The sequence below is a fragment of the Mustela nigripes genome, chromosome X, assembly GCF_022355385.1.
Source record: "Mustela nigripes isolate SB6536 chromosome X, MUSNIG.SB6536, whole genome shotgun sequence".
Taxonomy (NCBI): domain Eukaryota; kingdom Metazoa; phylum Chordata; class Mammalia; order Carnivora; family Mustelidae; genus Mustela; species Mustela nigripes.
The window spans coordinates 61,798,526-61,825,137 of NC_081575.1; the positions used below are offsets into that span (position 1 = coordinate 61,798,526).

General features: G+C 34.6%; 1 long non-coding RNA gene and 1 pseudogene across 1 annotated transcript in view; both read right to left on the reverse strand.

The window, feature by feature from the left end:
- Nucleotides 1-13,294: 13,294 nt before the first annotated feature.
- LOC132006906 (uncharacterized) overlaps nucleotides 13,295-26,612 on the reverse strand; it is a 30,640-nt gene continuing 17,322 nt past the window's right edge. Inside the window, exons 2-3 of the long non-coding RNA XR_009401248.1 lie at nucleotides 18,267-18,350; nucleotides 13,295-13,491 (exon numbers count right to left, since the gene is read on the reverse strand). This is a non-coding gene — a long non-coding RNA (uncharacterized LOC132006906). The remainder of the gene's footprint in view (nucleotides 13,492-18,266; nucleotides 18,351-26,612) is intronic.
- Nucleotides 18,558-19,600, reverse strand: LOC132007639 (putative P2Y purinoceptor 10; annotated as a pseudogene).

The following is a 26,612-nucleotide window of genomic DNA, read 5'->3' on the forward strand; positions in this document are numbered from 1 at the left end:
AAAAAAAAGAGGTTCAAAAGGAAGAAAAAAAAAAAAGAAAAAAGAAAAGGAAAGAATTAAAAAAAGAAAACAAATCAGAAAAATATATAAAAGAAAAAATATATATATTAGATAAACTAGGTTTAAAACGTTAAAAAAGAAAAAGGTAAAAGTTAAAAAAAATTTAACTAGAATGTTTATAAAAAATAAAAAATTTAATAAAATAAAGTTTTAAATTTACATTTAAAATAATTACTTCTTTAGTTTTTATTCAATTAGTAAATAATCACCTATATTTAAAGTAATTTGGAACACTGAAAAAATTAAATTAATTTTTAAAATTAATTTATTTTAATATTTGCTAAACACATAAATATATAAATAAAAATAATTTATTTTAATATTTATTATAAATTAAATATTTAAATTAATTTAAATTTTTACATTAAATTAAAAAGAAGAAAAAATAATTGTTGAATAGGAAGGACTTACTACTGATAATTTTTTATTTGGTTTCAATGTCTTATCTTTTTCATTGTTGTTGTTCCACAATTTCTTCGTTAATGCTTTCAAGGTGACTTTTTTTCCTAGTTTACTAATTTGATTACCTTCTCCTTTTTCTGTATTTTTTTTCTTAGTAGTTAACATCTTAACTTTATTACATTGAATTTCATATATCTATGTAGTTTTAAGAGGATACAATAAATCTACTAGTTTATATCCCCATTTCTTCATTTTCTATGGTGTTTTTGTTACAGATAATCTTTTTTATATTTGGTGTCAATTAGCACAGGTTTATAATTGTTGTATTCATCCGTGTCTTAAGTCATAGAAAAAAGAAAGATTTAAACCAATAATGCAGTATTACTGGCATTTATTTTACCTCTGTAGTTACATTTAACATTGGTCTTTATTTCTTAGTGTAACTTTTATTACTACATAGTACCCTTTCTTTTCAACCCTAAGGACTGAAAAGACTTTTCTTTTCAGAAAAAGAAAAGTACTCCTTTTAGAATTTCTTATAAGATAGGCTTACTTATAACAGATTCTTTCAGCTTTTATTCATCCGGTAATAAATTTATTCATTTTTTATTTCATTAATTTTTTTTAATTTTTTATAAACATATATTTTTATCCCCAGGGGTACAGGTCTGTGAATCACCAGGTTTACACACTTCACAGCACTCACCACAGCACATACCCTCCCCAATGTCCATAACCCCCTTGCCCAATCCCCCTCCCCCCAGCAACCCTCAGTTTGTTTTGTGAGATTAAGAGTCACTTATGGTTTGTCTCCCTCCCAATCCCATCTTGTTTCATTGATTCTTCTCCTACCCACTTAAGCCCCCATGTTGCATCGCCACTTCCTCATATCAGGGAGATCATATGATAGTTGTCTTTTTCTACTAAAACTTTAGCTAGATTGCCCATGGAAAGGCAAAAGAATAATATAATGACTACCCTAAGGAATAAATGTGGAGATATTAAATAAAAATGATTATAAGAGAATACTATGACCAATTCTGCACCAATTAGTTAATGCAAATAAAACAAATTCTTGGTAACAAACTATGAAAAAATAGCTTAAGAAGAAAGAGAAAATATGAATGGACCTTAAAAGAAATTAAAGAGAATCAGGAATCAAGGCCTCCCACAATCATAAATGGAAAAAGGAAAAAAAAACAAAACACAGGACCAGAGGACTTCAGTAGTAAATTTTACCAAACATTTGAAAAAGAACACTGATTATTTTAAACCTATTTGAAAAAAAATAGAAGTGGAAAGAACACTTCATAACTCATAGTCTGAGGCCATCATTTTGCTAATACAAAAGCCAAGTAAGGGAAACATAAGAAAAGACAACTATAAGGGCGCCTGGGTGGCTCAGTGGTTAGGCCGCTGCCTTCGGCTCAGGTCATGATCTCAGGGTCCTGGGATTGAGCCCCGTGTTGGGCTCTCTGCTCAGTGGAGAGCCTGCTTCCCCCTCTCTTTCTCTGCCTGCCTCTCTGCCTGCTTGTGATCTCTGTCTGTCAAATAAATAAATAAAATCTTAAAAACAAAACAAAACAAACAAAAAACTTGTAAAAGAACCTTTATGAAAAACTCACGCCTAACATTATAATTCAATTGTGAAAGACTGAAAACTTTCCCTCAAAAATCAGAAACAAGAACAAGGATTCTTGCTTTTACCACTTCAACATTGCACTTGAAGTTCTAGTCAGAGATTTTGTAAAGCAAAAATACAAATTGGAAATGAAGAAGTAAAATTATCTCCATTCCCACATGATATAATCTTATACATATAAAATCTTAAGGAACCCACAAGAAAACTGATTTGGTCTAATAAAGGAATTGACCAGAGTTGTAGAATACAATATCAGCAGGCAAAAGTCACTTGCATTTCTATACAACATCAATGAACAGAAATTAAAATTAAGAAAACAAGTGTATTTATAAGAGCATTAAAATATTAAAATAGCAATAAATGGAAATACATACCATATTAATGGCTTGAAAGACTTAATATTTTTAAGATGGCAATATGTCCTAAAGCATCTAGGGATTAAATGAAATACTTATCAAAATCTCAGTACCCCTTTTTCCAGAAATGGAAAATCTGATCCTAGTCATATGAAATTGCAAGAGACACTGAATAGTTAAAACAGTCTTGAAAGAGAACAAATTTGAAGAACTCATACTTACCAATTTGCAAATGTAATGCAAATCTATAGTATCAAAACTAGTGTGATATTGACATGGATATACACATAGATCAGTGGCATAGAGTTGAGAGGTCAGAAATAAAACTCTTTGCCTATGGTCAATTTATATTTGACAAAGGTGCCAAGACCATTCAATAAAGGACAAAAAAAGTCTTTCAAAAAATATTACTGGGAAATGTACTAGTTAAATATAAAAGAATGAAGTTAAACTTTTACCTCATATATATATATATATATATATATATATACACACACATACATATATATATAAACTTCTACCTCATGATATATATGTACATATATATATCACATATAAAAGCTAATTCAGAATTAATCTAAGACCTAAATTTAAGAGTTAAATGGCCAATAAACACATTAAGTAATGTTTTATATTATTAGCTATCAGGGAAATGCAAATCAGAACCATGATAAGAAGCTAATTTATACCCATTAGATGGCTAGATTTAAGAATGTGGAATAAATGAAACCTTCATAGATCGCTGGTGGGAATATATAATATAAAGTGGCTGCCATGGAAAAAAGTTTGTCCCTTTAAAGATTTTACCTAGCATTCTATATGATCCAGACATTCAACTTTTATTATATACCAAAACAATGGAAAATAATTATCCAAGCAAAAACACTCATTTATGATTGTCCATAGCAGCACATTTACAATAGCTAAAAGGTAAAAACAACCTGAATGCCATTGACTGATGAATGGATAAACATGTGGTATAACCATACAATAAAGTATTATTTGGCCATAAGAATGAATGAACTGCTACAACATAGGTGAACTTTGAAAATATTATGGCAAATGCATGCAGCCAGACACAAAAGTCACATATCGTACAATTCCATTGATATGACATATCCAGAATAAATAAATGCATACAGACTGAAAGAAAATAGAGTGACCACTTAATAGTTATGCATTTTCCTTTTGGGTCACAAAAATATTTTGGAACCTGATAAAGGTAATTGTTACACAATAATTTGAATATGCTAAAAGCCTTTGAGTTGTACATATTAGAATAATTAATGGCATATTATATAATAATTTTTATATTATAGCTTAAAAAACTTATTATTGAGCTCCACCCAAGGCTATTAAATCATAACACTTGGGCCACAACTCAATTAAAAAAATAAAACTAAACAGTTTGCCAAGTAATTCTAAAGGTACAGTCATAGTTAACAACCAGTTTGACTAACAGAACTGAGGGGAAAAAATGGATTTTTACAAGATATCCCTAGATGATTATAAAGCTGACCTGCAATTAATTGCTTAACAGCCCCACCTCAGGACTTTTTCAATAAAAGGAGAATTGCATTAAAAATAACAATGAAATACAGGAAGTTAAAGACAAAATACTACCTTAAGACGTGTTCTCCTTAGAAGAGGGTTCAAGAACATAGTGTAGAGAGATACAGGCAAGATGGCAGAAGAGTAGGGGACCTCAGTTCATCTGGTCCTTTGAATTTAGCTTGATATCTATCAAACCATTCTGCACACCCATGAATTCAACATGAGATGTAAGAAACTATATCTGGAACTCTACAAGTAGAAAAGCAACTGTTTTTTGCAAGGTAGGAGGTACAGAGAGATGAATCTACAGGGAGATATCAGAAGATAAATGGAGGTGGGAGGGAGCCTCCATAAGGCAGCTACCAGAAAGTGATATAGCCTCACAGGGCAAAACTGGAACCCTTAGAAATCTGCTCTGATGAGAGACATCCTTGTCTGAAAGGAGCCCAGGGGATGAAAAGGCAAAATTTTAGGTGTATCAGTGTGGTCTCAAGATCCTAGGAGTCACAGAATAAATGGGGATACCTGAACCTGTAAGTGGCATGGGGAAACTGGATATGGTCAGTGAGCCCAGGAGGGGACTCTCAGCTCAGGCTACCATAAGCCGTGAGCCAGACCAGTCAGGTGATTGCTCTGAGCACCCTGAGCACCCTGAAAAGGACTGGAACACATGGGCTGTCTGTCATCCACTGGCAGGGGCAAACAAAAGTGACCACAAACAGGCAATAGCTCTCAGGTTGGGGGCCCTGGAGAGGAAAGTAAGGCAACACTTAGCTGTCCCGGTTGAGCAGGTATGCACAAGAATCCTCAAGTGCTCTCAACCCCAGTGCACACAAAGGGCAGTAACACCAGACCCTCAGACTCCTCCCAGGAGAATTGCAGTGGGCACACACTAAAGGAGTCTGTGGAGTTTGGCACACACGAAAATGAAAACTGTTTATCCCAAAGGATTTATTGAAGAGGAGGAATGGTGATCTTTTGGCTCTGGGGCCAGAAACTGGGGCACAGCCATTCTGTTCTTCTAAAGAGGTGGAGAAGGCCTCCAGGAAATAAAAGCCCCACAGAGAAACTGTTTACATTGAGCTCAGCTCCCTGGCAAGGGGTGGTGCAACTACACCCAAGCAAAGAAAACTGAGAAGTAGCACAGCAGGACCCTGCCCCAGAAGACCAACTGGAAGAGCCAGTGGACAGCTAGTTTATGGATTCCACAAACTGTAAAACTCCAGCGCCACAGTAAAATAGTATATTGAGCTTGAGGTATTTTCTCAAGATTCATTTATCTCTCATTCTAAAATTTTCCACTTCATTTTTTTTTCTTTTCCCCCCATTTCAACTAGTGTATTATTTTACCAAATGTTTTTAAGTTGATTTTTAACTTTTATTTTTTACATCTACATTTTATAGATACATCATTTTTGGCCATTTTTCACTTTAGTCAATTTTATTTTTCATCTATATTTTATAGATATATGCTTCATTTGGGACCACTTTTCACTCTAAATGAAATTGTAATGTGCACATTGATTTACAACATGCCATCTTCATTAATGTTTTGAAGCCATTTTTTTTAACATTGCAAATAAGATTTTTAATAGAACCTTCCAGAAAGAGAAAAGGAAAAATACGTTTCCTACTTCCCTATTTAACTGGATTTGGGTCTGGTCCCTGTTTGCATATCACTAGCTTTTCCCTGATAACAGTACCATTCCTTATGGTCCACATGGGTCCACATAAGCAGAGGATGAATGAAGAGGCCTGACTGTAGTATCAGCAGCCATAAAATGTATCATCATTTAATCTTTACTTCTTTAAAATTGTAACTTTCTATAGCCTTTATTCCTTTACCTCAGAGACTTTGTGCCTTATGGTTTTCCCATGCCCCATGCACACGCATCAATATGCCTGGACTTTTCGAGAAAGTTTGAGGTCCCTTGTTAGAGCCACTGAATGGTGGACCTAGAAAGGGCCCCAGAGACTATAAATTCCAACACTTTCACTTGAAAGAAACAAATTGAAGCCTAAAAAGAACTAATGATTTGTGTTGGGTCAAAGCAAATGAGCAGCAGAGCATGAACAAGATTTTTGGTCTTCTAAGTCCCAGACCATACTCTTTCCCTACAACAGCAACATTTTCTCAGAATCATCAGCAAATACAGGTGACCGTGCATGTTCATCAGTAACAAAGTCAGGCCAAGAGAAAACAGAAACATGACAAACCTCAGACCTGGAAGACTGTAAACAATTTTAGTTTCCATAAAGTAATCATTGTCACTTTGCTGGCTTAAGGTTAGTTTGGACTCAAGGTTAGTGTATAGGGAGCTCTAGCAAGCTGGTTTCTTTATATGGCTTCATTACTTACCTTGTTCTTAACTGAGTCTTTCTTTTTTTCATTCCATCTCTCTCTCTTTCTTTCATTTATTAATTTTTATTCTTATTTTTTTTCATTTTTTAATAAGATTTTTAAAATTTATTTTCAGCATAACAGTATACATTATTTTTACACCACACCAACCTCCCACCCCCTGCCACTTCAAACCCCTCATATTGTTTTTCAGAGTCCATAGTCTCTCATAATTCACCTCCCCTTCCAATTTCCCCCAACTCCCTTCTCCTCTCTAACTCCCCATGTCCTCCATGTTATTTGTTATGCTCCACAAATAAGTGAAACCATATGATAATTGACTCTCTCTGCTTGACTTATTTTATTCTTATTTTTTAAACCAGATTCATGCCACCTGTCTTGGTTGTGGCCACCCTGAGTCAGCTTTTAGGTATTAACATCATATTTTTAAATTGAGTCAAACCAAGATATGAAGATATAATTACTAGTAGTAGAATTCAGACATTTAAATAAGAATAAGTTGTAATTTCCATGGAAATAGTTATCTCACCCAGTGCTTATTTGCATATGACAAAGGTTAGCTATGTCCCTGAATCAGCATCTGTTATTAGATACTGAGATTTCTATTTTTATACAGAGGACTAGAGTGGCTACATGTTTTAGAAGCTAGCTCATACAAATTCTTTTGACTGCTTACACTTTTCTCATATGCTTCTATCTGAGCTACTTTGAAACACGTCACCTGCCATCTGACATTTTTAATTCCTTCTCCTTTTTTTCATATAAATTTTAAATATGAATTTGTAGCCTATGTGTTGAGACAGATTTCAAGAGACATCATTTCATGTTCTTTCACCATTACCATCTCCTGAACTGCAAGCTTAACTGAAGATTGAAATACAGTACCACAATCACATAAAAAAGATGTAATAAAAAGCCACTCCTTGGTAATATTGCACATGATGTAGATTGTCAACACCAGGATTACTTACACACCTTCTAGGTGCCATTGTACTAAGAGTTTTTATGTATATTTCTCCTTTATCTTATTTTTAGCTTCAATTCTCAGTGAGGAAACTGATCATAGACAGACCAAGTAACTCAATCAAAGTCAAATAGTTGATAGTAGAGCTGACATTTAGGTCCAGGATTGCCCAATTCTAATGCCCAAGGAAGTGTAGAAACCAATAATTGCTCATTGTTAGAACTCAAAGTAACAGAGATAAAGTGAAATGAACCTGTTTGCTAGAGTCGGGTTTGACTCGCCATTCTACTGTTCAATCAGCTAAAACTGATCTAATGTAAATTTTAGGTTTTGTATCTTGTTAAGACAGTAGTTATTATGTCATGTCTTGCTAATGTAAAGCATTAAATCTTTGCATTGAGATTTTTAAAACAATTTTAACATAAGAAATTAGCTTTGTTGGAATGTTAGAATTGAAAGAGAGCTTAGAAAGCTTGCATTACACACCTGTGGTTTAAAAAATGAAAAAATCAAGCCCAGAGAGGCACAATGACTTACTCAAGATATCAATGATGATAATTAGCAATATCCACTTTATAATGCTGGCATAGACATACTGGAGAACACTGCATTTTGCCTCCTAGGGCTTTATTATTATTTAAATTAATAGAAGGTAAAAAACTACAAAGCAAAAATATAAACTAGTTAAGGACCTAAAAAATAAATCTGTTAATAAGCAACTACTAATAGATTTTTTTTCAATCTGGTAAAATAAAAGTAACATATGAGTGAGTTAAATGAGTAGTACAAAAAGTAGAATAAGGTAGTTAAAAAAGAACAGGACTGATAAAGGATTTGTGGATCTGAGTTCTTATTATAATACCACTTACTGTGGAATTACTCACTATAGAACTCTAGCAATACTTTGGTTCTCACTATTTTCTTCCCCTGAAATGAGGGCATTGACAATGACCACATCAAGGAATGGCACGAGTTGGGGGAGGAAAAGGTTTTTAGCTCTCTTTCTTTCCATCAGATCCTACTCCTTCATTTTATAATATTGATAAATAGCATTTTCTTGATCCTGCAAATGCAGAATCAAGTCAGGTCCGTTAAAATACTCCCCTCCATTCTCTGACTCTTTCCACCCAGATTGCCATTCATAAACTCTTATTATACAAAGGCAATCTTTAAATAACCTATCTAATTTAGATTCCATGCCAGATATGCTAAGAATATATGCTAAGTATAGTAAGTGTGGCCCAGTTAATAGGTGATATAGGAGCACAAAGTAAAGAGACATCACTGAATGTGATAAAAATAGAGAAATATTCCTGAATGAGATAGGTAAAGGATAAAGGTAAACCATCATGGTAAGGGATGCTGAGATAGTAATAGGCTGAAGAATAGAGGGTGTCAGAGGGATCAGGAGGCACAGAGGTGAAAAAGCGCAAGAGAATGAAAACACTACTTTGGCTGGAGTGGAAAAAAAAAAGATGAAGGTGTGACTAAGGAAAGGAGACTAGGGCTAGACTAGATGTCAGGCCAAGGAAACTATGTTTTTATGCCATTGACAGTGGATACCAAAGGAGATAGGCTGAGGAGAGAATTAAGAGGTGATACTAAATACAATTTGAGATCCATATGCAACCAGCCTATAAGCTACCAATAACCAATAACAAAGGTTAAGTTTTCCTTATATACCTCTCTCACCTTTGTCCTAGGCTATATGTAGTTCTTCTGTGGCCTTCTTCTTTCTATAGTTGCTCTTCCATTTACCCAGCTCCACAAATGTTTAAGTATAAAAATAAGGCAATAACTTCTCATTGATCTGTAGGTGGAACAAACCCACAGAAATACAATTAGAATCTAACTGAGCATCCATCACAGACCAAGGAGAAGAATGGCCCAGAGGAGAGAGAGTAACTACAGAATGGCAAGCTAGAACAGGAGCTGAAATAGAAGCAAAAGCAGGAGGAGATTCCTGGCTACTATAAACACACACACACGTACACACACACGGTACTTCAAATAATTAAGATGGAACTTAGGTCTGATTTTATCAATACTTTATTCAGTTCATTGGAAATAAAAGAAAGAGTTGAAAATATAGATGAAAGAAGGAAGGAGTAACTAGTCTTGTGAGATATTATCTTTGTTCTGCACCCAGTCCTTCACACCTCCAAATCACAAATCCTTTTTAATAGAACCACAACATCAAAGCAAAAAGCAAATAACCTTTCAGAGACAATTTTTAATGTTTTAGTAGTTAATGTACCATTTATGAAGACAGTTTAGAGAACTACAAAATTCAGAACATACTACAATATGATATCATAGTTAATGGAGATCCAGGTAGACTTTGGCCCCATTTATATTTCTATTTGTATTCAACAAGTTCAACCAATCTGCCAAGATGCAATGACTATCTCGCTCTCAATATATATATTTAAAGGAATATTATATACATATATTTAATTATAAATACAATTTATATATATTATATATTCTTTTAAATCCTTTCAGTATAAATATTCCTTTAAATATATTTTATATATATTCCTTTAAATCACCAAACAAGCTTTTATGAGCACCTACTTTTTGCATGATGCTGAGAAATATAGATTAATTATATGATCACCATATAACAATAGTCTAATTTATACCCAGAATGCAATTTCCCATACAGACAGAAATATGCAAGTCTTAATCTAGCAACAGAAACTATCTATGAAAGTATTAATATCCCCATTGAAAATTAGGTTCAATTTCAATATGTTATGGAGTACAACATATTGTACCGTCCTTGATGGGTACCTTCAACAACTTTACTGTATATAAGAGATTATGTGGTTTTTCCAGTGAAAATTGAATTAGAAATACTTTGTAAGACTGGATATACAGAAGCAATGACACACTTGACATGGAAATAACAGTGTGAGCAAAGGCAGAAGTGTGTATATTCAGTGTTTTCTTAGGAGCCTGAGTTTTTGCTTATTTTATATTTATTCAGATTTGCTTATCTGATATATTTAACCAGACCAGGTATTGTAAAACTACCCTGAATTAAGGATGTACTTTGGACTTTTTAATGTCCATCAGCAAATGTATCCATGTCCAAACAACACTGTTAGGTAACCTATTCTCCCTTCAGGCTCTCTTCTTTACAACTGTAGGTTCCTTTAGATTTGTTTGAGGTCCACTCTTTTCAAATGTTTTAGAGACCTTGCATTCTATCTACAGAATTCATCCATAGGAGATATTGACTGTGCTCTATTGTATCTTCACTATTTTCCTATGGCTATCACCAGTTTCTGATATATGATTTCTTCAGAGATTCGGTTTTTTTTTTTTTGTATTTTAAATAAGTTTATTGGTTATGTTTCATTTTGATTGATTTACATTATGGATGTTAAATTTTAGGGAATTATTTCTATTTTGTGATTTTTTAAATTTTACTTTATTTCTTTTCAGTGTCCCAAAATTCATTGTTTATGCACCACACCCAGTGATCCTTAATCCTAATCATAACTTTATCCTCTGAAAGGCTAGACCCAACTGATTCATGGTAGGGGATAGGTAAATGGTTCTTTATGTTACTCCCAGGAACCTCAAACAGTATTGCCATGACCCTGGACACTACTTCATGACTTCATATCTTCTATGAGATTGATAAGTTATTTAAATATTTAATTCTGGGGCACCTGTGTGGTTCAGTGGGGTAAGTGTCTGCCTTCAGCTCAGGTTATGATCCCAGAGCCCTGGGATCAAGCTCTTCATGGGGCTTCCTGCTCAGGGGGGCAGTCTGCTTCTTCCTTTCCCCCTGCCCGCCACTTCCCCTGCTCATGCATTGTCTCTCTCCCAAATAAACAAATAAAATCTTCCAAAAAATTTAATTATATCCTATGTGTTTTATCAGTCAATATAGGCACTATCTGCTTTCCTTGATTCCTTTCTTAATACTACCTTTCCCTGTGTCCTTATATTTAAGTAATCATTATAATTTAAAAACAATTATCACCTATGTTTCTTTTTTTTTAAAAGATTTTATTTATTTATTTGACAGACAGAGATCACAAGTAGGCAGAGAGGTAGGCGGAGAGAGAGGAAAAAGGAGGAAGCAGGCTCCTCACTGAGCAGAGAGCCCGATGTGGGGCTCGATCCCAGGACCCTGGGATCATGACCTGAGCCGAAGGCAGAGGCTTTAATCCACTGAGCCACCCAGGTGCCCCATCACCTATGTTTCTTATTGAATCTTATAAGAGGCTTCTAAAGAAGAAAGATCCTAGATTATTATCACCATATTGCAGAGGAGCAAATAGTGTCAGGGTGTTTGTAAAGTGTCTTACCCAAGATCACACAGTTAGGGGCAGAAAGAGTATTAGAACCTAACTTCAACCAATTATTATCAGTTACAGCTGTAGGTTTAAGCTTGCCATTCCTGGGAGGCATAGACAGACAGGATTGGCTATTTGCCTGGCCAGAAATACAGGATTAAATTGACTACATGTAGACCCTCTTCTAGAAGTAAGAGTAAATTGGAACCCTCTGGGGAAGTCTGAGAATTTCAGAATAGTTGATAAGCCAATCTGGTTTCTGTGCTTCTCCAAATCTTCTGGATAAGGTTCATTACTTGTAAAAACAATAGGCCAACTTCAGAAGAAAAGATTAATGTTTCTCAAATAAGACTCCAAATACATAGGAGGATTTCTATCAAGTGCCCTTAAAGAGGAAAGGAGGAGATATTCCCTCATGAACATTATGAAAAATGAAAAATAAGCTTCCCCAAGAGCAATAAAGCAATTTTAATTAAGCTATTCTTAATGAAACAAGTAAAACAAGTATTAATTTTGAAATTATATGAATATATAATTTTTATAGATATTTTATTTTTATTGTATTATGGATTATTTACAGATTTTGAATGCATACACTTACCACCTTTCATTGTGACTTTGTGAACTACATAGAACTTTTTTTCAAAATAAGATATTTTGATTATTTATTTAGGGAAATTAGTATTTCTTTTTATTATTCAATTAGCCAACATACAGTATATCATTAGTTTTTAATGTACTGTCCAACAATTCATTAGTTGTGTTTAACACCCAGAGCACATCACCAGGTTACTGGTATTAAGGAGGGTACATGTGGAAAATGAGTATTTAATGAAAACTTCACAATTAACCTCAAATAATCTGAAGAAAAACAAGTAAAATTTTTATATTTCTTTATTTACCACACATGAGTTTTTCTTTTTCAGAAAAAGCACTGAATAGAAAATGGAAAACTGCAACCAAACATTAACAGATTTCCTTTTGTGGGGTTGTAAACAACCATCAAGTCTGATGTAAACAACAATCAAGATCGATGTAAACATCATCAAGTATTGCCCTGTTTCATTTCATTTTCATTGTACTCATTTTCTTTATGGCTTTCTTTGGCAGCCTGTTGCGATCATCTTTATCCTCATGGACACCCATCTCCACACACCCATGTATTTTCGATTTGACTCTCCTCATGGACCTGAAATACATCTCCACCATTGTCCCCAAGATGGCTTCTGATGATTTTTTTTGGAAAACATTTATTCCTTTCATTGAGTGTGGAGCTCACAGCTTCTTCATCAATATTTTAGCTCATGCAGAATGGTTACTTTTGGCCTCTATGGCAATAGCTGTTGTGTTTCTCTTTTTCCCTCTCCACTTTCCCATTCATATGAGCAAAATAGTTTGTGTTCTGATGAAACAGGATCATGGAAAATAGGCTTTATCCTTTATACCTTTGTCCACACAGTATATACATTGTATATCTCTATTTCCAAACCAGAGCCATCAACCATGACTACTGTGATGTCCTGGTCATGTCAACTCTGCCATTCATGGACATCTAGGCCTATGAGTAGAGTTTTTGAGCAACACCCTCTTTATTTATATCATTTTAGATCTAAACACTCATGCAGATTGAAAGTGAGAGGATGGAGAAATATTTTTAATGAAAATAATATCAAGGGGCACCTGGGTGGCTCAGTCATTAAGCATCTGCCTTCGGCTCAGGTCATGATCCTGGGGTCCTGGGATCGAGCCCCACATTGGGCTTTCTGCTCAGTGGGAAGCCTGCTTCTCCCTCTCCCACTCCTCCTGCTGTGTTCCTTCTCTTGCTGTGTCACTCTCTGTCGAATAAATAAACACATTCTTTTTTAAAAAATAATAATATCAAAAGAAAGCTGGAATAGCAATACTTATATCAAACATATAGACTTTTATATATAATTGATGTATATGATTATTGAAATTATACACATATTTCTATATATATTATATATACATTCATATACAAATATATTTTATATAATATATAAATATGGAATTATTTATAAATGTATATATAAATGTCTTTCTATATACATATATACACATAAATAAACAAATTCTGGCAATATTTATATTCCAAGAAATTTTAGGTGTCAAACAGTTTGTCACACCTCAGTGATCTGGAACTGAAATATTTTGCACCTCAACTATCCAAACACAGCTGACAGAGCCAAGAAAAAGTAAAATAATCTTGAATAGACAAAATGGATGTCATAAAGTCCATAAACCAAACACTGTATATTTTGTTCCATAAGATGTTTCCCCCTTCCCACACACATCCTCTCCAAATAAAATAAAATAATCAGTATTTACTCATTTTTGTCAGATTTCAGCCCTGTTATAACTAGCTTGATTAGTGTGTTCTCAAAGCCATAAAAGATTACAAAGAACTAATTGAAATGATATGGACTTCATTAGGCAGGTACACTGACAAATATAGATAGTCTGAAAAGATAAAGAACCACTTATAAAATCAAATATATAAGAACTAAAAATCCATGCATCCATTTTATTGCAGGTACAAGCAAAATCTCAATAGCTACAAATTTTAATTGCTCTGAGAGTAGCATATATATATTACAATAACATGTTTATAATGATGATCCTCAGTCATCCTGAAAAGATTGCATTGAATCATAGAGTTGAAGCTCTTCTTAAATAATAACAACACTAACACTAACCAAAACAAACACTTCTAAAGTGTTTTAGGGTTTAGAAAGCGTTTTCCAAGAAAGTATGCCTCATATTCAGATCACCTAGACTTTTGGAGATGTAATAAAAAAGAAAACCTGAAGAGAATTAACTTGCTCAAAGATACCTAGCTTATCAGTAGCAGACCTAAAACTAGTATATTGGTGTTCTGAGTGTGGATTAATGCTTCTTTCAAATTGTGTCCCATTATTTAAAAACAAAACTGCTTAAGTGAATAGGACATAATACAGTTTATAAATATTTGCAACTAAAATGATATTTTAAATGTTCAGGTACTTAAAAGAGCTAGCCAATATTTTCTACAAAATACAACTGTTTGATATACAAACCTGCAGAGGACTTCAGGAAACCTAGGTTTTTATTTGTTTTGTAATTTAACTTCCAGTTACTTAATATACAGTTCAATATTAGTCTCAGATGTACAGTATAGTGATTAAACATTTCCATACAGCAACTGGAACTCATCACAAGTACACTCCTTAATCCCCATCAACTAACCCATACTCCCACTCACGTAACCTCTGGTAATCATGTTTGTTTTCTATAGTTTAGAATCTGTTTCCTGGTTTTCCTCTTTTTTTCCCCTTTGCTTCTTTGTTTTGTTTCTTTAATGCCACTTTGTATTGGCACTAACAGTAGGCAAGGGTTCCCTTTTCTCCACATCCGTGCCGATACCTGTTATTTCCTATGTTGTCCATTTTAGTCATTCTGACAGGTGTGAGGTGCTATCTTGTTAGTTTTGATTTGTATTTCCCTGATGGTGAGGAATGTTGAACAGCTTTTTTTGTGTATGTTAGCCATCTGTATGTCTTCTTTGGAAAAGTTTCTATCACAACTTCTGTTCATTGTAATAGGATTATTCATTTTGGGGTGTTGAGTTTTAAAAGTTCTTCATATAACTTGTATACTATCTCTTTATTGGGTATTAATTTGCAAGTATTTTCTCCCATTCTGTAGGTTGCTGTATAGTTTTCTTTCTTTTTAATATTTATTTATTTATTTTATTTATTTATTTTCAGAAAAACAATATTCATTATTTTTTCACCACACCCTGTGCTCCATGCAATCCGTGCCCTCTATAATACCCACCACCTGGTACCCCAACCTCCCACCCACCCGCCACTTCAAACCCCTCAGATTGTTGCTGTATAGTTTTCTTGTTTCCTTTTTCATGCAGAAATTTGGTTGTTTGTTTCTTTTTTAGGGGATCCCAATCTTTCATTTTGTTTTTGTTTCCCTTGCCTCCAGAGACCTATCTAGAAAGAAGTTTCTATGACTGATGCCAAAGGCTTTACTGATGCCAAAGAAGTTACTAAATTTCTCTGCTGGGATTTTTATGGTTTCAGGTCTTACATTTAGGTCTTTAATCCATTTTGAATTTATTTTTGTATATCATATAAGATAGTGGTCTACTTTCCTTCTTTTGCATTGTTGCTTTCTAGTTTTCCCAGCACAGTTTGTTGAAGAGACTGTCTTTCCCATCGATATACTTTCCTGTTTTGTCAAAGAAAAATTAACCATATAGTTGTGGGTTCATCTCTGGGTCCTCTATTTTGTTCTGTTGATCTTTATGTTTATTTTTATGCCCGTACCATATCGTTTTGATCACTACATCTTTATAATTTCACTTTAGGTCCAGAATTGTGATACCTCCAGCATTGCTCTTCTTTTTCAAAGTTGCTTTGGCTATTTGGGGTCCTTTGTGTTTCATACAAATTTTAGAATTGTTTGTTCTAGTTATGTGGAAAATGCTGGGGGTATTTTGATAGGGATTATATTAAATGCATAGATTGCTTTGGGTATCAGAGACATTTTAACAGTATTTATTCTTCTAATCCATAAGCACAGAATATCTTTCCATTTATTTGTATGATCATCAATTTCTTTCATTAGTGTTTTACAGTTTCCAGGAAACAGGCCTTTTACTTCTTTGGTTAGATTTCCTCCTAGGTACTATTTTGGTTCTGGTTCAATTGTAAATGGTACTGTTTTACTTTCTCTTTTTTTTTGCTTCATTATTGGTCCATTTTGTCATTCAGAGCCACTGTTTCCTTCTTTATTTTCTGTTTTGGTGATCTGTCCATTGATGTAAGTTGGGTGTTAAACTCGGCGACTAATTATTGTGTTACTATCAATTACATCCATTTTTTTTTAAATGAATTGTTTTGGGTGCTCCCATGTTGGGTGAATAAATATTTACAAATGTTAGATCTTCTTGTTGGATTGTTCCCTTTATTATCATATGAAACTGGTCAGCTCTTTTATTCTAGGAGATGTGTCTTCATGAATGCTGCCTCTCAGGGTTGTGCTCTAAGAAGAGTGAATAATCTCCATTCTGTGTGTCCTGGAAGTTCTTCAGATCTTTGTTTCCATGCCATCTGCCCCCAGGTTTTTTGCCTGCCTTCTCTCCAGGAGTAGCATAATACCATTGGGGTTTTATTCCAGCCAAGCCCTCTGACCTTTAAAACTCCAGGTTTAAGCTGCACAGTTTTTAAGAACCCCCAAAATTCAGCCCCTCTTTTTTTTTTTTTTCCAAATCAATGGCTTTTGGGAAACATCCTCCTTGTGTGTTCCCCAGTGTGGTCCTCTCTTGACCTTCTCCATGACCAAGGTTCCCTTCCATCAACAGGGGCTGTAATCCCTTCCTCCCTTAAACCACATCTCCATACTTTTACCTTCTTTGATGTGACCTTTTCTCTTCCTTCAGTTGTGGGGTTTGTTTTTTCAGTCTTCAGGTCACTTTCTGGGGTATTTCTATTGATTTGATAGTTGTCTAGCTGTGTTTGTGAGACAAGACATGCCTAGGGTCCTCCCACTCTGCTGCTATCTTCCAATGCCAAGAAGCACTTTCCTCTCTTTCCTAAATTATTTTTAATTCAAGTGTAGTTCACACACAATGTTTCATTACATTCATGTGTACAACATAGTGTTTTAACAAGTTTATACATTAGGTTATACTCTATTTTTCTCAACACTGTAACAAATGTTATTATCTGTTTCTGTTCTAATAGGCAATTGCTACTACTACAAAAAAATCACACAGATAAAACAGTTTGTGAGTTTCCAACCTTATAAAGATAAGACAGTAAGTCTTTATAATTTTATAAACCTGAGTACTGCTTTATAAAATACCATTTTAATGAAAACCAACATATGAAATTTTCAGTTTTGAATTTTTCAATGGTAGTGATTTGTATTACAAAATTATTTCACCACAAATATTTTTTAAAAATTGCAATTTCTCATTATGCATTTATAATAATATTCAATCCACCAATATTCTCTTTATATATGTCTTTACTTGTGAGAAATGAGATCTAACTGAAAACTACATATGTATGATACTTTATTAATTCATTATTTAAAATATATCAAGCAAAGTTGTGATATATTTGAATGTATATAGAGGAATTAATGTAGAAATATCATTGTACAATTGATTTTAATACAAATATAAAAAAATTCTCTGAATGAGTACCAATATATAAAAGTAAGCATAATATAACACACTCTCTGAGACTTTCAAACAATGAGCTTTCATTACAAAGCTTGAAACTCTGAAGTTTATGACATATGTTAGAACACTATTGTCTTCTATGTGTAAGGTGTATGTGCTGTGTGTGAATATGATACTTTGAGATATTTGGGATGAATTGAATTGTTTGTTTCCCCAAGGGGACAAAAGGAAATGCTCATAGATATTCCAAGTTATACTCATATTAATTCCCACAACTCATATTAATATTAAAAACTTTCCTCTTTAGTTTACTTTACTCAGGTAGTATAAATTTTATAAATAAAGGTAGGATCATATTACTCTCCTATACATTTTTGAATGTTATGTCTACTTATTTTCAATTACCTTTTTTTTTGCAGGAAGAAAGTGAAAACTTTGGACCCATTGCTGAGGAACAGGTGTCCAATTTATTCTGTTGCTTATTACTTTCTGTAAAGAAAGATATTTTATTATATGCTCCATAGAACAGAATGTTTCCCTTTGGATGGAAAATTTGGAAGGATCATTTTGAGGTTGAAAGGAAGGATGCCATGTATTGTTAAGGCACTCAAAACACCATTTATTTTTTAAGAAAAATCTTCAAGGTGACATGGCTAACCTGATAGAGAACACAGATTTTTCTAACCAGTAATTTGATTACAATGTCTTTGAATCATCCAAAATTTCAAGAGAGATAGTCTGAAGATCCTCTTTCCTATGATGAATTTCTAAAGCACTGTTTTTGCATCCCACACATGACTGAAGAGCCAAACCGCTGTGTTCCAAAAACCTATCATGGAACTCTGAAGTCAAAAAATAATTTACAATGGGATCAAGGCAGCAATTCAGATTTGCAAGACATAGAGAAATGATGTGAAAACATAAGGTGCCTCTAATAAAGGAACAGTTTGAAAAGACATGTTGTTTTACCATCATAAAGAATGGAAAGTTGAAGTGGTAAGGAGTGAAGCACACAATGAACACCACTGCACACATAAGGACCATCCACAAAGCCTTTTATCTCTCTTTAGTATTCTGAGGGGGAGATTGGAATTCTTGTAAAGATTTTCTCATTTTCCATGTGTAATAAGTAATAATTACAACAGGCAAAAGAAAACCTCCAAGTTCAGCTACAGGTATCATTTTAATGGAGGAAGCTATGCTAATGTGTCGAAACCCTAAATCGGCAAAGCAAGATTCAGTGTTTTTGGTTAAACCAGGACTTCTCAGAATTAGAAGTGGCAAACACGCAGTCCCCACAACGATCCAGATGGCAACACTGATGCCCACATCATACCTACACTTCCAGTTTCTGGCCCTAAAGGGCTTGAGGGGAAAGAAACATCTCTGAAGCCTGATGCACGTCAGGAAACAAATGCTTGCATACATGCTGAGATACTTCAGGTAGAAGCACAGCAGGCAAAGGGCCTTCTGGAAGGGCCAGTGGTGGCTGATGTAATAGTAAATCTGGAGGGGTAAGGACAGCACATGAGCAAGGTCAGCCACAGAGAGGTTGATCATGAAAATGATGGCTTTATTTTTCTTCCTGATGAAGTGGCACAGAACCCACAAGGCTGCAATGTTGGCCAGAAGACCAGGGATGAATATGAGGATTAAATGGTTGCATAGAGACAGTACTGAAATGACACCTGAAGATCAGTGCACTTTGTTCTTATACTGTTTGTGCTATTACTTCCCATCTTGAGGATGTATGTTCCTCCCTCGAGGAAAGCATTAGAATGATGATCTCTGCAGAAAATAAAGTAAAAATAGGTTCAAGGGCATGCCACTTCATGTTTGGTTATTCAAATATCTACATGCCCTGTCAAAGAAGTATTCAAGTGTGAGCTTTTACAAATTCAAAAGGTATTTTTTATGTAACCTGAAAACATCATGGCAATCTACAAATATATAACAGCATTGTCGAGCTTATTTTTAGAAATCAAAAAGGTCACTGTTTTGTCAATAACCTTAGTCAGATTTCCCCCTTAGTAGCCAGGGGAAGTAATCAAACCTATAGAGATAACCAACAAGCAAGACCTTACTGGAAATTTCCCCAGACATACATTCTAACACTTTCCTGGGCTTCATATTTAAGTATTACAATTGTCTTCATCTGTATCTTCAAAGTTTGAGATTTAATGGGGTATCCAATCATTGGTGCTGGAAAAGACTAAAACTGAGTTGATTTTAAATTGCAGTCTTATCAGGGATCAGGTGACTGCTGAGATGAGTCTGTGAACCTTTGGGAATGAAACATAAGGGCCTGGGAAGGGCTGACAGGTCATCAGGCCTTGGAAGGATGGAAGCTTGGAAAAAATGGTGCAATATAGGCAGATAAACTTTGGCTCCTTCAGAATTTGGCTGAGGGCAAAATTAGTCCTGTTTGTATGTCATGGCACTTTTCATAAAGTTTCTGTAACTTTAGAGATTTGTGTTTATTAGCAGAATTATGGTAACTTCAGACATTCACATTTATTGAGACTACCCTTGCTACTATTTCAAGCAACTACCAGAATATGTGAAACTACAAGGTATCTGGTGGTAGTTGCAGCGAAAGGGCTTTTTTTTTTTTTTTTTTTTTTTTAATGGGGCGCCTGGGTGGCTCAGTGGGTTAAAGCCTCTGCCTTCGGCTCAGGTCATGATCCCAGAGTCCTGGGATCGAGCCCTGCATTGGGCTCTCTGCTCGTTGGGGAGCCTGCTTGCCCTCTCTCTCTGCCTGCCTCTCTGCCTACTTGTGACCTCTGTCTGTCAAGTAAATAAATAAAATCCTTAAAAAAATGACCTATCTTCTTTGTGATAGTATAATATTTATTTATTCACTATACACAGAACATATCCCCTATAAAATGTACATGTAAATCACTAAAAATTATAATCTGATGGACATTTTCTCAATTACAGAACATACTAAATTAGCTAGGATAACAGTTCTCTGTCTGCCTCAAAATAATCTAATTATAGTACCCAGAGTCTCCTTTATATCTATTACAAATTTAAATACTTATTTGGGGGATTATTTCCTAATATGTGTCTGAGGAGGCATTGTTAACAGTTTAATATGTCTCAAGTATATTATAGTCAGTTTATTACAGATTAAAACATTTTTTCATTATTTGTATTAATGGGATGCAAACAGAAATACTGGATACTTTTAAGTGGTAGATAACCACAAAATTATCTTTGATAGTATTCTGGGTTTTTTAATTACATTGAGATATGAATGATGTAAAAGAGTTACAAATACACCTCAAAACAATGAGGCCATACTGTAATGATTCATTAGATTGTGCTCAGTAGACATCTATTCAATAAGTGAATTTTCTCCCCAATTACCCAGTACAATTTTTGCCCACAGTAAGGGCTCAGTAAATAAATGTTTGCTGAATATACTGACTTAGGACAGAGGTGAGAAGAGATGGACCTACTTAGCTAGACGTCAAGTATTATAATTGGAACTTATCTGGCAGATTGTAAGGAAGATGTAACCTGCACATGGCATACAAGTAAATATACTTAGATGCCAACAAAGCAAATCATTAAGCAGAAAAACACTGGCACTGGAATAAATGGCAAGATTCGCCAATAGCAAAAATGGAACTGACTTTAAGAGATAACCAAGAAAAAGTTTTTATTGGACCATACATTTTCTCACAAAAGGGCCTATCTTTAATTCAGCTATTGAGACACAGTCAGTGAAAAATTATTAATTTTGAATTGTTACATTTTAAACAATCTTAATTGTTAGAGAGTACTTCCTTCTAGTGAGTTTAACTCTGTATCTCTGTCATTTTAACCTAGTTCTTCCTACCAATGTCAAATAAAGTTTACTCCCTGTTTCACATGAAACTCTTTAAATACCTGAAGACAGAAATCCTGTCTCTATTAAATCTTCCTTTATTCAGGTTAAACATTCACTCCTAAAATGCAGAGTCTCTGTTCCTGGTTTTCTTTTGGATCAGATCAGTATAGCTTTTGGCCCCAAATTACTATAATATAGCCTATTTTAACCCTTGAAAATGACAGTTTACCCAAACATTTGATATTCTCAGGAAATATAGCATGCCTTTGAGTGTAGAAACAAAAGGATAAATGGAATTTTAGTACTCTCTTGTACTTTTTGTGCTTGCAAAGGCAGTTAGTTCATTTCACATTTATGGAATTAAAGGGAAATTGAGACACACTTAACATCAACTATTGAAAGCAATATAAAGTCTGAGACAGAGCCTGTTCAACCCAAATACAACCAATTGGAGTTGTAAAAATTCAGTCAATACACACACGGCTTATACAGTGCCAAACCATCTATTTGATGTCTTTGCATTGACTACATGGTGCTTTCAGATAGAAAGTATTTTAGTCAAAGTTCATTGCAGTCAAACAACCAGCTCATTCAAATAAGCAACTTCTTTTAATTTTTTTTTCCACTGAGTTGACTGTTTTGCTAAAACAGCCAGTTAGTCTAGCAAACTCTAGCCAACACTATCTGTTTTTGTGGTCTGTTTGTCTGTTCACTGAACTAACTAAAACAATTGATCTTGTATTCTGTATATTCATTTTAAATAAAAGGCCATGTGAACTTGAACCATAATTATTCTTGAAATAAAATTTAGAATAGTTAATGTACATGAACTCTTCCTTGATCATCTCTGGTTTTGTTATAATAATAAAAATCACTGAATGCATACTTTAGATGAAGTGCTATGCTAAGTACTTTATACACACTCTGTCAATCTGTTCTTCACAGCAATCTTATGCAACAACATAACATTACCACTGTTTTACAGCTGGAGAAACTGAGGTCCCAAGAAAGGCAAGCCTCACCTCCCCTAAAAAGACTTTCTTGACCTCTCCAAACCAGAGGTCACTTCTATGGCCTCACACTATCCATAGTTTTGACCATTTTTCTAGTGAGAATACATTTAATACACTTAACATGCTGTGGTTATTTGCCTTTGCATGGAGCCTCTTTAGTTCCTCTAAGTAGATTACAATCTCTTACATATCAAAGACTCTTAACTACTTTCTTTTCTCCACAGTAAAGTGTCTCCTAAAGTGTTTTGAACATTTTGGGGATCCACTACGTGTTTCTTGAATGAATGACTTGAATGCATGATGAGTGGATAAATCCTGGGGTGGAGGGGTGAAGTCACACTGAGAGAGAGTGTCTGGGGAATTAGAATCTAGATGTGATATTTGATTTGACCACCAGGTGTCATAAGTATACCAATGTCCAAACCTTTTAAAATATTTAACACATTTATTTAAAAAATTCCATTAAGGGAGAAGTTATACTAAAGGAGAGAAGTATCAGTAACATCCTATGTAACATCAGAAGAACAACCCTTAAAAGGGAATTTAAGAGTTTTAATTTTTAGCATCTATACTTCATTCACATCTCTGGAAATAGTTGGGCTATTAAATTCATTAGAGATCCCTAGAATATTCGAGCAGTTAAAGACAATCAAGATCTTTCGATCATGACACCTTTTATAAATGAGAATACCAAGGCCCCCAAAACAGAGAGATTAAATTTTCCAAATTCACAAAGAAAATTATTTGCAAAGGATGAAACAAGATCCTCTTGCCTTCCACTACAGAGTAATTTCTACTTTTCCAGGAACTTTAAAGATGAAACCCATATTTTTGTAATTACCTAATAACAATACAAACTTTTAGAAATAAACCAATACTAGATTTTAGAACTGTAACCTGGACAGTGAACTATTAAAACAAGAGTGATTAGGTCTGTTGTTGCTTCCCCCCCCCCCAAAATATCTTTGGGGAAATACAGTGTGTGTGTGTGTGTGTGTGTGTGTGTGTGTGTATTAAGATTTTATTTATTTATTTGTCAGAGAGAGAAGGAGAGAGAGCACAAGCAGGGGGAGCGGCAGACAGAGCCAGCAGAGGGAGAAAACAGGCTACCAGTAAAGCAAGGAGCCGGATGTGGGGCTCTATCCCAGGACCCTGGGATTATGTCCTGAGCTAAAGGCAGCTGCTCAACTGACAACTGACTGAGCTACCCAGGTGTCCCAAATATAGCGTTTTTAAAAAGGAGAATTAATACTTTTATCCTTAATAATAAGTTTGTCTAAAAAATCTGCTTAACAGCGGTGTCTGGGTGGCTCAGTTGATTAAGTGTCAGACTCTTGGTTTTCACTCAGGTCATGACATCAGGGTCCTGAGATCGAACCCTCGCTGGGCTCCACACTCAGCTCCCAGAGTGTGCTTGAGATTCTTTTCCCCTCTTCACCTCCCTCTGCTTTCACCCTCTCTCTCAAATAAATAAATAAATCTTTTAAACTATCTGCTTAACAGTCCTAGATTAAGTTGTTTTTAAACTTTCATTATTTCTTTATATAAGGGTTATAGTTTCACATTAGAAAATAGAGATAAAAACAAAATATATACATGTCTATCATCAATATTTCCATTGCTAACATATTGGTGTATAACCTACATTTTCCCCCATGCCTATAGATCTATAAATGAATACAAGTATAGATATTTTAACCAAATTTGACTCATACACAAATACTCTTATAATTATAGTTTATTTTCAATCATAATCATTACAAACTTGGTATCATTAATAAATAGGCATTTATTAATAATGATTTATTAATCAATTTATTAATAAACAATCATTTTAATGGTAGTTAGAATTTCATCGGAATTATATACCATAATTTATTTAACTAGTGGACATTGAGGTAGATTCTCATTTTTCACTATTGGAAATAATGCCTTGCTAAACATTCTTGTATACCCATCTTCATACATTTGAGCAACTAATTCTCTTTGAATAAATTTTTAAAAGTATAATTGGTAGGCTTATGATCTATAACACCAAATTATCCTCAAGGAAGACATCCAAAGCTATTTGTCTTTCAAATTACAATACTAATGTTTTCTCATAATATCACAATGTCAAATCTATTTGTTTTCCAAATATACCAAATTCTTTTCAGCTGAAGGAAGCATGGTGTACAGAATTTTGACTCATTATTTAAGGCCTAACTCAGTAATTACCTAGTCATAAATCAACCCAGACAGAATTTATTATTCCCATCCTAACATATTAGTTTTGAAACTTGAGCATATCTAAGAATCATCTGGAGTGCTGTCCCATCCACGGTATCTAATTTAGTGGGTTTAGGTTAGGGCCCAGTAATTTACATTCCTAATACGTTCCAATGGATCCAGGGACCACACATTGAAAAACATTGTCCTAACACACTGTATACCAGCAAGGATTGTGTTTTATCTGAGACACCAGTATATTATCTCCTCACAAATATTGTGAATCATTTAATTAATGCTATAGGCTTAATGTTTGAATTTTTATCCCCAACCCAGAGTCATATGTTGAAACCTAATCCTAAATGTGATGGTGTTTGGAGTGGAGCCTTTGGGAAGTAACTAACTCTTTAAAGGATTAGTGCCCTTCTAAAAGAGGCCCCAGGGAGATCATTTGCCCCTTCCACCAGTGAGAAGATGGCCATCTATAAGACAGAAAGTGGACTTTCAGCAAACACCATACCTGACAACATCTTAATCTTGGACTTCTTAGTCTCCAGAACACTGAAAACTAAATATTGTTTAAGACACTCAATCTGTAGTTTTTGTTATAACAACAAAAATAGACCAAGACAGTCAGACATTCTTTTCCACCCCGAATGAGGAAACTCATGGACAATTTTGTAGCTACATTTCATAACTGTAGTATAATTTGGCTTACTTATCTACATCCAATTTTTACTCCTGTCTTGACTGTGTGGAAAAAAATGATAGTAAAACAAAACAGAAACAGTGACAAAAAGATTGCATTATGCTTAGGTTTTAGAAAACAATCAGGATTCCTATGTTAAAAACAAAACAAAACAAACAATTTCTAGGGGTACCTGGGTTAGGACCAGTTGGTTAAGAGTCTGACTCTTGATTTTAGCTCAGATCATGATCTCAGGGTCCTTAGATTAACCCCCACACCAGGCTCTGCACTGGGTGTGGAGACTGTTTAAGATTCTCTCCCTCTCCCTCTACCCAGATCCCTGCTGGAATCCTCTATCTCTCAAACAAAACAAAACAAAAAAATCTATACTTCTCAATGCTATAATGAAAAGATGAGCTTTTAAGGTTTTGTTTTGTTTGAGAAAGCAAGATATTGGAGAAGTAGGGGACACCATATCAACTGGTCCTCTGAATTTAGGTGGGTATTTATCAAATCGTTTTGAACACCTATGAAATCAGCCTGAGATGTAAGAATATACAACTGGATCTCTACAAACAGAAAAGCTACTGCTTTTATAAAGGTTGGAAGGGTGGAGTCATGAATCTGCTAGGAGATATTGGAAGATAAACAGAATGGGGAGGGAGCCACTGTAAGCTGGCACCTGGAAAGTGACATAACACTGGAGGGCAAAATCAGAACACTTAGAAATCTGCTCCTGTAAGAGACACCCTTCCCTGAAGGGGGCTTTGGAAATGAAAAGGCAGAATTCTGGGTAAGACACTGAGGTCTCAGGATACAAGGGACCACAGAGCAAAAGGAGATTCCTGAAACAGTAGAGGGCTCAAGCATTGGAGCCAGGAAGTAGGTTATGGTCAGAGAGCGTAGGAAGAGACTCTCAACAAGGATCACCAGAAACTGTGAATCAGAAGGGTCAATATCCACTCTTTTCTTTTTTTTTTTTTTAATTTTTTATTTTTTAT